The 13,558-nt window shown below is 40.7% G+C and overlaps 1 protein-coding gene across 5 annotated transcripts in view; it reads right to left on the bottom strand.

Moving 5' to 3' along the window:
* Window positions 1–13,558, bottom strand: part of TSHZ2 (teashirt zinc finger homeobox 2) — a 444,871-nt gene that overhangs the window by 141,834 nt on the left and 289,479 nt on the right. The window contains exon 3 of one of the 5 annotated variants that reach the window (XM_037811613.1): window positions 9,865–9,925. The exons of the other annotated variants lie outside the window; for them this stretch is intronic. The gene's annotated coding sequence lies outside the window, so the exon portion shown is untranslated. Of the gene's footprint in view, window positions 1–9,864; window positions 9,926–13,558 lie in introns of those variants that run through there. 5 annotated transcript variants of the gene reach the window in all.

Genomic DNA, 13,558 nt, shown 5'->3' with positions numbered 1-13,558 from the left:
TTTCTTTCAATATGACTGAATGATTTCTAAACTTCAGCTTGCACAAGAATTACCATTCAAGGTTGTATACACAAAGCAAGTAGGCTGTACTTTAGGGGTGGCTTAAGAGATTTTAATGATAATTTTGAATATAAGTGGTTTTTCTCTTATGAGCTGCTTTTAGACATTTAACACTTTGTGAGGTACAATTCTGCTCTATGCTATACCTCTCCCTTTTAATTTGTTGCAAGGTGGATCTTGCTTTACAGCATTTTGGATGATCAGCTCAGCACAATGTTCTGTAACAGGATAATCATTTGCAGCAAAATAAATTTTGCACATTGTGGCAGAGACAACTGAGATGGTTCCCATGATTCCCATCTCCCAGTCTTCACGTCCTTGTGTGACCCCCACCCTTTAGTGTAGGTGGGGCCTGCGGCTTGCTTTTAACTAATAGAATACCACAAAGGTGATGGGATGTTATTCTGTGATCAATATGCATGGGATTGTGACCCCCTTCTTGCAAGAGACTCTCTCTCCCCTGATGGCATTGATGAAGTAATTGATCAGCTGGGCAACTGATCCATGTGGCAAGGAACTGTGGGTGGCCTCTAGAGGCTGAGAGTAGTTTCCAGCCTCCAGCTAGCAAGAAACCAAAGCCCTCAGTCCTAGAGCTGCAAGGAGATGAATTTTGTGAACAACTTGAGTGAACTTGGCAGCAGATCCTTCCCCAGTTGAGCCTCTGGTTAGACCACATCCCCTGCCAGCACATGGATTGCAACATTTGAGACACTGAAGCAGAGGACCCACTGACCATGCCTTGACTCTTAGCCCACCAAAACTGTGCAATAATAAATGTGTGCTATTTTAAGCTGATAATGTTGGGGTAATATTGCAACACAACAATAGATACCTCATACACACATTAATGGGGACTTGATGGCACATCTAAAGCTGTCAGTTGACAACCTCTGATCTAACCCAATGATGACAGTGTGGCGGAGGCCCAGAGGGGTGAGTACATCTGTATTGGGTCATTTGGTTCTACTTCTGCCCCTGTGGCCTTTCACAGTTCCTACGACTTCTGTTTTTTTGTTTTCCTATATATAACGAAAAGTTGGACTAGCCAATCTCCAAGGGAACTTTTATCTTGACTGAGGTCTCTTGTCTCCTGAGCCCCTGACTCATTTCAAAGTATGCTCAAAGGGTTCCAGGTGGAGAAAATAATCCCATGGTCAAAAATAGCTGGGGAATGATGAATTAACATTTCTAAACAGGTTGATTTACTTCAGGCTCTCTTAGGGCTTTTAATTTGCTCATGTCCACTGGGAACATCCAATAATGAGATACAATCAATAGCATTCTCCAAACTTATTTGATCACGAACCCTCCCCACCTTTTTCTTCTGAGTTCTGGGACTAGCGTTTCACAGCACACGCCAAAAGAAAAGCCATGACCTACCTTACATTTACATTGATCAAAACTCACTTCAGATGGAAAGATGAATCCAAGTGAGAAGGTTTCACATTCTTTCCCTTCTCAAATGACTGTGAGTGACAGGAGGGTTAGATGCACTGATATCCAACATAGGAACATGTCTGATCTTGCCTTGAAAAGGTGAGAGACACAGTTGGGGAGCAGTGAGAATAATATGGTGATATGAGATCAGGCCATTGGTAGCATGCTAATTTGGGGGATGTATGTGAAAGATACCAGAAACACACATCATGCTAGTTGCCCTAGAGAATGAAATATTTCCTTCTTATTTGTAAACCACCTTCTCATGAACTAAAAGCTGCCTTCTTAACATTCTTCTAGAGTGCCATGGTTTCTTTTCTTCCTTTCTCCCTTCCCTTCCCTTCCCTTCCCTTCTCTCCCCTCCCCTCCCCTCCCCTCCCTTTCCCCTTCCCCTTCCCCTTCCTCTTTGTTAAATGTTTTCTTCTATTTATTTTGGATGAAGGGCCTTACATGCTTTGTTCTGAGGATGGGCATGGGGAGGCAGGGCAGGAGGAAGAGCTAATACCCTCAGATTCTTGCATCTATAGTCCAGGACACAATCCACAGCTGAAATGCTTCTCAGAGAACAATAATTCTTTGAACAAATACAAGGTTTTGAGTCCTCAACTCAGAGCACTCATTTCCCAAGACTCCTGGGCTGCCCAGAGAATATATGAAAAGCAAGTCACCTGTATTTTACTCCATTAGCCATTTGGTGGGGTGAGTGGTGTGAGCACCCAGCTCTGCCTCACTCCTTGGTGAGCGAGCCTGGGTCCCCCCTTCACGTGAGAGCTTTGAGGGCCCCCAGACTTTTGCCCCACCCCCACCCCGTGGAGTCCCCTGTTTCTGTTACAACCACCCCCCCTCCCACTTGCCCCAGCCTCAAGGCAAGGCTTCAGGAACACTATAATAATCAATCTCTGGCCCAAACCTTGAACCCTTCCCAGCTGCTCAGATATGGTCTAGTTTCTTGCCCTTGCCCTTGCCCTCCAGTGCTCTTGAGTTTAACCACAGACATGTGACCTCACTCTGATAATGAGCTGTTTTCTAAGTGAAAAGCAGTAATGTTGAACACCAGCTTAACAAAATGAAAGGGAATAAAATAGATATTATGAATAAAATATGTGGGTAGAAAAATGTATAAATGATCTGGGGGATGCTGACACAATAAAAAGTCTTTTTAACTGCCCTCCAGGCAAAATACATATTTTTCAAACTCCTAAGTTCTATACATTAAAAAAAAAAAAAAAAAAAAAGCCTCCTCCTGTGACCCAGGGCAGCTAGATGTGCATTTGACATGGATCATTCCTAAGTGTCATTGGCCTTTTGCTAGTACAACATCAATTTCCCCGAGCCCTCGGTTCATTTTCCGGCTGCACTTGTACACACATACACATCACAGCCGAGATGCCTGCTTTCCCCCATTTAGCAGTTGACATCAGCTTTCAACACCGCAGGATTACACTGCAAGTCACTGGCTTCACCTATGCACAGACCGAGGGCAAACTCTGAGAAAGAACAAGACCCGGAATCAACATTTTCCTGAACTCTCCCTTCTAAGGTCAAAGAAAAACAGCAGAAACTGCAAGAAAGACCAAATGCTGCTCTGTCTTCCCAGAGAACCTAGAGGAGTAACCTTCTAAATAGAGACCAAACATGACTCTCCAGTAGAGATGTCTATTTATTCTTTTGAGTTTCCACCCAATAAATATTTACAATGGGCCAGGCACTTTGTTAGGCTCTTTGCAAGATGTAATTTCTGCCTTCAAGAAGCTTCATAGAAGAAGCCTATGGGTAATAAATATAGTGGGTTGCACTGTTAAATAATTTTTACCCCCTTCTCCATCCAGTAGGACATGGGGCAGGTAGCCAGTGCTGTCTTTGAAAGGATGGATCATCTCTAGCACGGAAGATCTGGGTTCTAAACCAGCAGCTCTTGAAACTGATTGCACATTAGAACACTTGGGTGGAGGGTGGAGTGTGTTAAAAGAACCTATCCATGCCCATAAGGGGGTCTTCTGGGGAACAGGAAAGAGTCTATATTTTGATCTGGGTGGTAGTCACATGGATGTGAATGTATATAAAATCTATCACGCTTTACCCTTGAAATTTATGCACTTTACTGTAGATAAGATGACTGCAATTAAAAAAAAATACAGATGCCCGGGCCTTGTGCTTAGAGAGTCTGCTTTAAATAGTCCAGGCTTTGGTATGTTTTAAAAGCTCCCCAGGTGACACTAATGTGCAGCCAGGGCCCAGAAACAGGCTGTTGGCAATTAAATCCTAATGGCCTGGAGATGGGCTGAGGGGAGTCGGCAGCCCTTAGTGATGAAGGGTCAAAACAGAGCTGCTATGAGTCAGCGGTTTTGGCCCCTAAAAGACCACCCAAGTCCACCCACTGGGGGTGGGGGGTTTCCTACAATAGCTCTATTGCTCCAAAGACAGGAGCGTCAGCCCTTTGGTGGTTGGGCCTGAAAAGAGAAGCAGAGGAGGGATGGAAAGTCAGGGAAGGGAAGGAGGTAAGGGTTCTGGGTTCCCCAGGAGGTTTAGGCATTCAGGTCGCAGCTGGGAGGAGCAGGGGCTATGTCACCAGGCAGGACCAGATTGGCTTACAGAAGCTCCACAGGCTAATTGTGTCACCCTCAGTGGGTCATTTAACCTGACAGTGCCTCAGTTTCCTCAGGTAAGTAGCTTTGCCTGGACTTTCCTGGTTTAATCCTGATGTCCTGGGAAACCCCCAGCCCTGGACAAACTGAGATGGTTCCTCATTCTACATATAAATTGTTCATAATAATACTTTGCACAGTGGCTGTGAGGATTCATAACTGTTATGTAAAATGCTTAGCATATTGCTTGGCATATCATCAGTGTCTGATAAATAATAGCTATTATTACCAATAGATTTGGCATAAGGGAGATTTTCTTTCTCTGTTTCAAGGGGTCAGCCCATGCAGTAGCTGGCACACAGTAGGCACACCATAAATATTAATAAAATGAATACTCATCAGAGCCACAGATTTCATTACCCAAATTAGAAATCTTCTCCTTTCTTAATTACGAGGGCATGCTTTCAAACTGTTTACTGGCATCTTGTTTTGTAGCCTGCTTAATAAATCTTTGCTGCCAATGGCAAATTCCCCATGTAGGCAAATATTCTAACTATTTAATGGATTTTTTTTTTCCTTCCCAAGGTTTCATGCAGACTTTTGGCATTGTGTAGTTGATAAGCAGAGATTCAGCAGCAAGAAACCAACCCCTTCAAATCTATAAATCTCAGACCTTTCTTCCTCTGTGTGGTGGATCCTATTTGGTGTCTAATTCTATAGTCCTCACCAACTCCCCTTTGCTCTTGTTTCACCCACTGTAGGGGCTGAAAGAGCAAAATACCCATTTGCTCAGCCTCACTTTCATCCAGGTATGGCCAATTACACAATAAGATGCTAACGGAATTCTGCCAAGGATGGGGAGGGGAGATTCCAAGAAAGTGTTTGCTCTCCCAGGAAAAGAGCAGATGAGCTTGGTTGGTGCCCCTTCCCAGGCATTTTGCCTTGCACACAGCTGTGATGCTCGGGAGCAAGACAGGTTCTGTTTCTGTGGTAACTGGAAGAAGTCAAGAGAACCAGATACCCTGAGCTGCAGAACCTCCCAAGCCGTGCCTCTCATTAGGTGAGAAAAAGCAGCACCTGCTGTTAAGGACCCACGAGAGCGGGCTTCTCTTATTACTTGCAGCCAAATATGTTCTTAAACTGTACATCTGAGATGCTCACCGAGGAGCTGGATCCTGAGCTCAAACACATTCTGGGTGTGGTCTTTGAGGCATCACTGGCTGTGGAGGAAAGACCCTTGTGGGCAACTTAAAAACAGGGCCAAACTTACGAGAGTGGGGGGCAAAGAGATGTGTGATTGCCTGAAATTTGTGTAAGGAGTATTTCTGAGGTGTCCAGTCATTCTCCTCTGGGATAGATCAGAGGGTCCCAGTGCAGGCTCAGCTCTACCCGAATGCTGAGTATGACCACGGTATCAGGAACGAGAAAGAGAGAAAAAAGTTTGCTATTTAAAACCAGAAAGACAGTGGCCTTCAGTGGGGCATACAATAAATCACGTAGCTCCATACCACTCCCTTTTTCTTACCCTGATTGATGGGGTGGGGGTGGGGGGACTGGGAGCAATGAAAAAAAATGAGATCCAGAGGTGTAGTCTGTATTATACAAGGGTCATTAATAGGTCCTTGGCTACAAAAAGAAATTGAGGGCTGAGATGAAGTAGGTTTGCATAAGTAAGAGGAAAGTTTGTTGTTTTTGTTTTGCCTTTAAAGGAGATGGTGAAATGGTGAGGGAGGGGAGCAGGCAAGGCATTCTGGCAGAAAGCATAGAAGGACTTTTCAATTCTACTGTAATTTTATATGTGCAGTTAAAAATTCTAGTCTCATAGTATAATATTATATACTATAAATTATAGGGAACTCTAATACTAAAAATCACATGATTTGTTGATTATCTCCACCCTTACATGGTAATCTTGTATACAACAAGTTTATTACAAAGAGCGGTGTTATTTGAGTTACAATATTTGAGGAGAGGGGATAGGCAATAATTAAGAAGATAGGGCTGTATCCCATCCTTCAGTCAACTCCGGGGAAGTTACTACTAAAAGAAGAATGGGAAAAAGAACTCTGCAAAAGCAAAAAATATTAACAGTGCACATTTATTGAGCACTTACCATGGGGCAAGTCCTATTTGAAGTGCTTAAAAGTTTTAACTTATTTAATCCTCACAACAATTTTAGGAATTCAGACCTTTCATTTTTCCCCATTTTGCAGATGGGGAAACTGAGGAACATAGAGGTTACCTACCTTGTCCAAGGCCACTGATAGTTAATTCTAGGCAGTCGATTCTAGCATCTCTGTTCTTATTCATGACCCCACGTTGCCCACTATCCTAGCCAGAAGTGACTAAGAAAAAGAAAATTTCCCTGGAATTTACAGAAATAGAGGAGAAGGACACTGGATTTCAAGATGTATTGGGAGTTTGAGCATATATCAAATGAGTGAAAAAAATTCAATTATTGAAAACATTTAATATCAGTGTGAGAGATGTTTAATCGTCATAGAAAAATACAGTTTGTCTCAGTATTTGTTTAAGCTGTCTCCATTTTTTTGTTGAAAATTAAAATGTGAAACAAGGTAGGTCTTATCATTACTTAAAGTTCATTTAAAATGCAAGGAAGATGCAGAACTCTGCTGGGGCATGCATCCTGTCTCTCTGGGTGTCTAAAGTTTTGAAATTTTCTTAAATTGCACATGTGGTTTTTAAGTATTTAAATATCTGGGCTGTTGTCTGTGGGCTGAAAGAAAAAAAATAAAGCTTTGCTATGCCTCTTGGCTAATCAAAATGCAGCACTGCATTTGAAGATTATTCTTTTATAAGGTCTGTGGGGTTGGAAGAGGATATGGCCTAGAGCAGAAAGAACTTGAAGAGGTCTAGTTAATTATTTTCACCACCACCGTGGAGGTGAGTGCGTAGACATTAGTTATGACTTCACCATCAGCCACATCGCAGAGAGGGTGTGGCTTGCAATGATTGCAATGCTGCTATTTTGAGTAATGAGATGGGTTCTTGCACAGCAAGAGGTAGATTTTACTGGGTTCATTTAAATTTTATGGAAATGAGTATTTATTGGTTGACATCCACTGAAGCCCATTTCTAAGACTTGCCTTTCTTAGTCTACTTGCTCACTGAGACTAAAAGCAAGGTATCCATAAAGGATTAATCTCCTTACTCCTTTCTGGAGAATATGGAATTGCCTCTGGTTAATTGTCAGTGGGGCTGACATTTTCCTGTGGCCTAATCCTAGGGGAGCGTGATGAGGGCTCAAAAATACCATTGATATCCGCCCCCCACCCAGCACCCAAACACTATGGGAAAGATGACTACTTGATAGTTTAGGCAACAATTTGTTTTCAATGGTTGCCACAGAGTGATGGATAGGACAGGAAGTGTTTCATTTCATTTTTTTGCATTCACCAAATAATAATAATTAGTCCCTAAAAGGGTTCTGTGAAACCAGGATAAATAAGGCTGAAATGGGTCTTAGTATAATTTCTGGATTATCCTGCAGAATTTTGTGGGATTTTTCCAAATGATTTTTCCCGACCTGTGCCACCACCAGGCAAGAACCAAGTGCTGGGGCTTCTGCAGGTGCTCTCTGCCCTCCTTCAACCCCACCCTCGATAATGTTTACAAACTAAAGAAACCCAAACCCGGCCTCCTCAATCCTGACATCATGCAGAATGACAGGTAGATAGAAAAATCTGGACTGGCCCAGGGAATGAGCCAACACACATAAATTACAAATAATAAAAAATTACCAGACACCAATCTGCTCCCCATCACCACTTGCCAGCACTAAATCTCTATGGAAGCCGAACTTCCTGTGGCCTCCCCTGGGTATTCAAACAGTGGATTCTTCCCCCATTTCCTTTTCAAGGGAATTTCTCAAAACTGATTTAAATATTATGATATTCTCATCTCCGACTGCTAAATGGGAGATGCATTCACCTTGGCTGGGGTGACTTTTAAAACGTGTACTTTTCTTCCTCAAATGACACTGCCACAAAGGTGAATTTCCTCTTAAAAGAAGGCTCCTTTTAGACCTGCAAGTTGGAGGTTGAAGGTGACACCGTGCTTTTAGGGATGGCTGGGTTAAAGTTGCCAAGCAACTAAGTAACCGACAAAAGGGGAAGAGAGTACCTAGCTCTGGAAAACATTTTCTGCTAACACTTATCTGCTATTCTTTTCAGGAGTAGTTTTTCCTTTCACCATGTCGCTTCTGCAGCGTTCAAGTGAGGTGTTCCACACCTCGTAGATATTTTACCTTTTATCGATTCTTGGTTTGTCTTGGGGAGTGGACAGAGACGAACATTTATGGAGAATATACCAGATCCTAGGAACTTCGTTACCAATGTTTTTGTTTTTCTGGCAAACCAGGAGGGTAGGTATTTTTATCTTCATTTTACTTTCAAGGAAAATAAGACTCAGAGAAATGATGTGGCCTGCTTAGGGTTACAGTGTCAGGGAGAGAGACAGGATTTGAACTTTCTTTTTTAAAATTTCAAAGTGCATATTTTTTCTGCTACATCAGATTGTTTCTAACTTTTATTTCTTTTTCTTCTTTAACATCACTCTATATACAATTTCTCCTACCCTTGGATTTATTTAATCCAGAAAAACAAATACAGGGCCCCTTTCCCTGGGACAAACAGGGAGCAAATGGCCAATCCTGACCTGTTCTCTCTTCCCTTCCTTCTCTCCCAATTCCCTAGGAGATGCAGCCAGAGCTCTCTGGTTTCAGCGCTTCACTCGCAGAAGCATGCTTTAAATTTGAATGTTTGACCAGTTAACGACATTGACCGGTAGGTTGAACTGATCTAAGGCTAATTATATTTGCTCACGTATTCACCCAAATCACATGGACACAGGCAGACACTGTTCATTTTAAAATAAAAAGAAGAAAGAAAAATAACAACTGTTGCCTTTACATATTAAAGATTGAAAATATTAAGTTTCAGATTAGAAAAAGAAAAAGAGAAGAAAAAAGAAAGAAAACACTAAGACTTCAAATCCTTTGTCAAGAAAATCTCTTCCAGGTGAACATCAAAAGCTGCTTTTCTCAAGAAGTTTGAGCAACTGCCATTAGCATGGGAAAATGAAAAGGAACTCAAACAGAACAAGATGTCCTGAGTGATTTTATGATACTTCTGACCTTAAAAGGCACACATCGTGATGTAAGTGCTTTAGTGATTTTGCAGATCCTGATTTGGCAGTGACTTGAAGGCCTCTTGAATACATCCTGAGGTTTGACATTTGCTGTGCATTTTTTTTTCCTCTCCTAAAGATCATTCCGGAACAATGCCACAGAATCTACCAAAATGTGAAAGTCTGTGGGAAGCTACTGAAACAGGTAGTGAGGGTTTGCTGGGGGCTGCACTTAAGAAAATCTGAAAATTGCTGGCTCTGTTGAGAGAAATAAATACATTGTTCACAAGTATCTTTGGCACATCTTTGTGTAATGTCTTGGTTACAGCAACATTCCCTAACAGGGAATTAGCTTAACAGCATGGGGGAGGCAAAGAAGATAAACCCTGGGGAGGAAAATGTGCTCAAGTATTTTAATTCATTTTATTTTAGCTTAGTTCAAGGTTTAAAGAATAAAATATGCTATCGCGTGAGGGCAATGTGTCATCCTGTGACGCACTCCGTGTAACATTTAGAAACATCTATTCTCTGGAATATGGGAATTAGGGTACAAAATGGATTGTCCGAGGAAGAACTTCCAAATTGTAATCACCCATTTGAACTCTTAGATGTTCACCAGCAAATAAGGACATGTGGTCAAAATTCAAACTTGAATGTTGAGAGCTTGCTTGCTGAGCTATGTCAGAGGCCAATAACTGCACAAGCAACAAAAGAAAAAACAGATAAATTGAACTTCATCAAAATTAAAAACTTTTTGCATCAAAGGACATTATCAAGGAAGTGAAAAAACCTACAGAAAGGGGGAAAATATTTGGAAACCACACATCTGATAAGGGTTTAATACCCAGAATATATAAAGGATGCCATCAGCTCAACACAAAAAGACAAACAACCTAATTTAAAAATGGACAAAGGACTTGAATAGACATTTCTCCAAAGAAAGTATACAAATGACCAATAAGCACATGAAAAGATGCTCAACATCATTAGCCATTAGGGAAATACAAATCAAAATCACAATAAGATACCACCTTAAACCCACTAGAATGGTTATTTTTTAAAAAAAAACAATAAAATGGAAAATAACAAGCCATTGGTGAGGATGCAGAGAAATAGGCACCCTCATACAGTGTTGGTGGTAATGTAAAATGGTGCAGTAGGAATGTAAAATCACTTTGGCAATACCTCAAAAAGTTAAACATAGAGCCACTATGTGACCTGGTGATCCCACTTCTAGGTATATACTCCAAAGAACTGAAAGCAAGGATTTGAACAGATATTTATACACCAGTGTTCCTTGCAGCATTATTCATAATAGCCAAAGGTGGAAGCAACCCAAGTGTCCATCAACAGATAAATGTATAAACAAAATTTGGTATATACATACAATGGAATATTATTCACCCTTAAAAAGGAATGAAGTTCTGATATGTGCTACAACATGGATGAACCTCAAAGACATTATACTGAGTGAAATAAACCAGAAACAAAAGGACAGATATTGTATGATTCCACTTACATGAAATAACTAGAATATGCAAATTCATAGAGACAGAAAGTAGAGTACAGGCTACCAGTGTGGGGAGAAGGGAAAGGGGCTGCCATAATGGACACAGGGTTTCTGTTTGGGGTGATGGGAAATTTCTGGTAACGGTTGGTGGTGAGTATAGTGCAACAGTGTGAATGTGATTAATCCCACTCAATTGTATGCTTGGGAGTGGTTGAGATTGGAAATATTTGTTGGTAAATATTACCACAAAAAATAGACTAAAGAGACAATGACAGTGAAATGCAAAACATGACCCTGAACTGGATCTACTAGTGGAGGAAAAAAGTCCTAAAAGGACATTATTGGGACAATTAAAAAAATTGAAATATAGACTGTATGCTTTATATCCACTTAAATTGCTTGAACTTGGTAACTGTACTTAATGTGGTTACAGAAGTGAATCTGCTTGTTCTTAGGAAATATACATGGAAGTGTTAAGTGTTAAAGAAGGATGATGTATAAAATATACTCTCAAATGTTTAGAAAATAGATGATAGATGAATAAAGATAGAGAGAGAATGATATTGTAAATATGACAAAATGTTAAAAGTTGGTAAATCTGGGTATCTGGGTAGAGAGTATATTGGAGTTCTCTGTATTGTTTTTGTATTATTTTTGCAACTTTCTTGTAAGTTTGAAATTATTTCAAAAACATTTTTAAAGGCCATTGACTGCTTCTCTTTCAGGCTTTGTATATATGGTGAAACCATAGTGACTAATCACCTAGCAATTAGGAGAATTAAAAATGCAAAGTTGGGATGGGGTAGGGTAGAGAATGACCAGTTAGATTTAGAATTAAAAATAAGCAAACATATAAGAAGCCGGCAGTCAGAACAAAATGACAAAAGAAACAGAAAGAGCAGTTATACTTGAGATAAAAAGTAAAAATAGTACATATTAAGGGGACAAAATAAAGGGAAACCCCATTAACTTATTTTATAATGAAATCTTTTTTTTTTTTTTTAAAGGAAATCAGATCTGTAATAGTTAAGTGATGAAACTGATGAGTCATAATTTAAGGGGGAAATAGTAGCTCAAATTGTGTTTTTTAAAATCTTTTGGGATGAGGTGAATTTCAGTTATCTAACTAATTATCGAATTAGCTGCCTCAATTCTTACTTCACCTTATTAGTGCAACTATTGCCAATTGTGTTCAAACATTCGAGCTGTGTCATAAAACAGGGTGCAGCTTATCTCTTCTGTGGGACAGATGGAGTAGAATTAGCTATCCATCATCTCTTAAATTGGGTATTTGCCCAGGAATAAGATGGTTCCCAGGCTCCAATCTTCCCTGCCTACTCTGGAACTAAGTCACCACAAATCTGTGGGATTATGCAATTCATAGGTGTTGGGGAGACCCTTAAAATCTTATCTACAAGCCAAAAGTGACTCCAACAAACTCTTTTGGGAAAGACAAGCTAACATATTGACTTTATCAGAGCGATTCTCAAGAATGAAACAAAAGTATATTTTTGAGAGTTACCAGAGATACTGCGAGTAATTCGTGAACAATCCTTAGTAGGGACTAAAATAAGCAATTGATTTTTTTAAAAGAATATGATTCCAAGATTCCCTATACTGTTCTCCTCATACAGTGGCATTCTGATGTATTCTTTTCAAAAGGTAGGTCAGAGTTCATCATTTCTGGGCTTAAACCTTTCTGGTGAACTCTCAGTGCCCTCCTTTCAGTCTACTAAATTCTCTGCAATCAGGCCTCTGCCCTGCTCTCCAGCCCCCCACCCTCCAACACCAGTCCCACTTTCTCTTCCTCAAACAAGCCAGGCTCCTTCTTGCATCAGAAATTTGGCATTTACTTTCAGCTTGACTGGGAACACTCTTTCCCCAGACCTCCCCAGTTGCTTCTGTGCAATTAGTTAGATATCAACAAAAAAAGTCACCTCCTCAGAATGAATGTCCCTGATGAGCCTATTGATAATCCCTCCACCAGGCTACCACCCAGACACACACAACCTTGCCATTCTCTATCCCAACGCCATATTTGATATCCTTCATAGCACCGCTTTCCGTTTGTTTGTGTCAGCCTTTTTGCTCTAGAATATGAAATCACTGAGTGCTTGTCTTGTTCACTTTTGAGGCCCAGCAGAGTACCTGGCATGTGGTAGGTTCTCAATAAATATTTGTTTAAATGAATATATGAACACTTCTATTTTGAAGATTAAAGGTGGGGCTACAGATTCAGGGTCACAACTAACACCCCCCAAGGAAGAGGATCACCTATGAGGGGTTGTGGTGGAAAGAAGCAGGGAAAACAGGGCCCTAGCTTCATCCATGTAAGAGACCCCTTTATGGATACATTATCTTTTCTGCTCATCTGCCTGGAAAGAGAAAAAGAATTAGGCTCAACATGTTGTATGATTTCATAGCCATCCCTTTGATGTAAGACACCATTAAATTCTGCAGTAGACAGTCTACTAGAATAGAGAGATGCTCACAAAGGTGGCATAATAATTATAGACAACATTATGTCGTGCTTTCCATGTGTCAGGCACAGATCTAATTATATCATTTAATTCTCACAACAGCCTTAGGAAGTAGATACTATTACTGTCTCCGTTTTATAGATGAAGAAACTGGGACTTGGACAAGTCAAGGTTTTCCACAGTCATACAGTTAATAAATGATAGAGCCCAGGTACAAGCTAAGTTATTGGGACTCCAGAGCATCAGCTGCCCCTCAAGACAATACAGTGGTTGATAGAACTCTGTATTGCCCAAGACAGTGCAGTGGTTGATCATATAGTACACCCCATCAGGACTCC

Source organism: Choloepus didactylus, chromosome 19 (assembly GCF_015220235.1).
Source record: "Choloepus didactylus isolate mChoDid1 chromosome 19, mChoDid1.pri, whole genome shotgun sequence".
Lineage (NCBI taxonomy): Eukaryota > Metazoa > Chordata > Mammalia > Pilosa > Megalonychidae > Choloepus > Choloepus didactylus.
The sequence above is the reverse complement of the archived record's forward strand: the minus strand, read 5'-3'. Positions and strand labels throughout refer to the sequence as shown.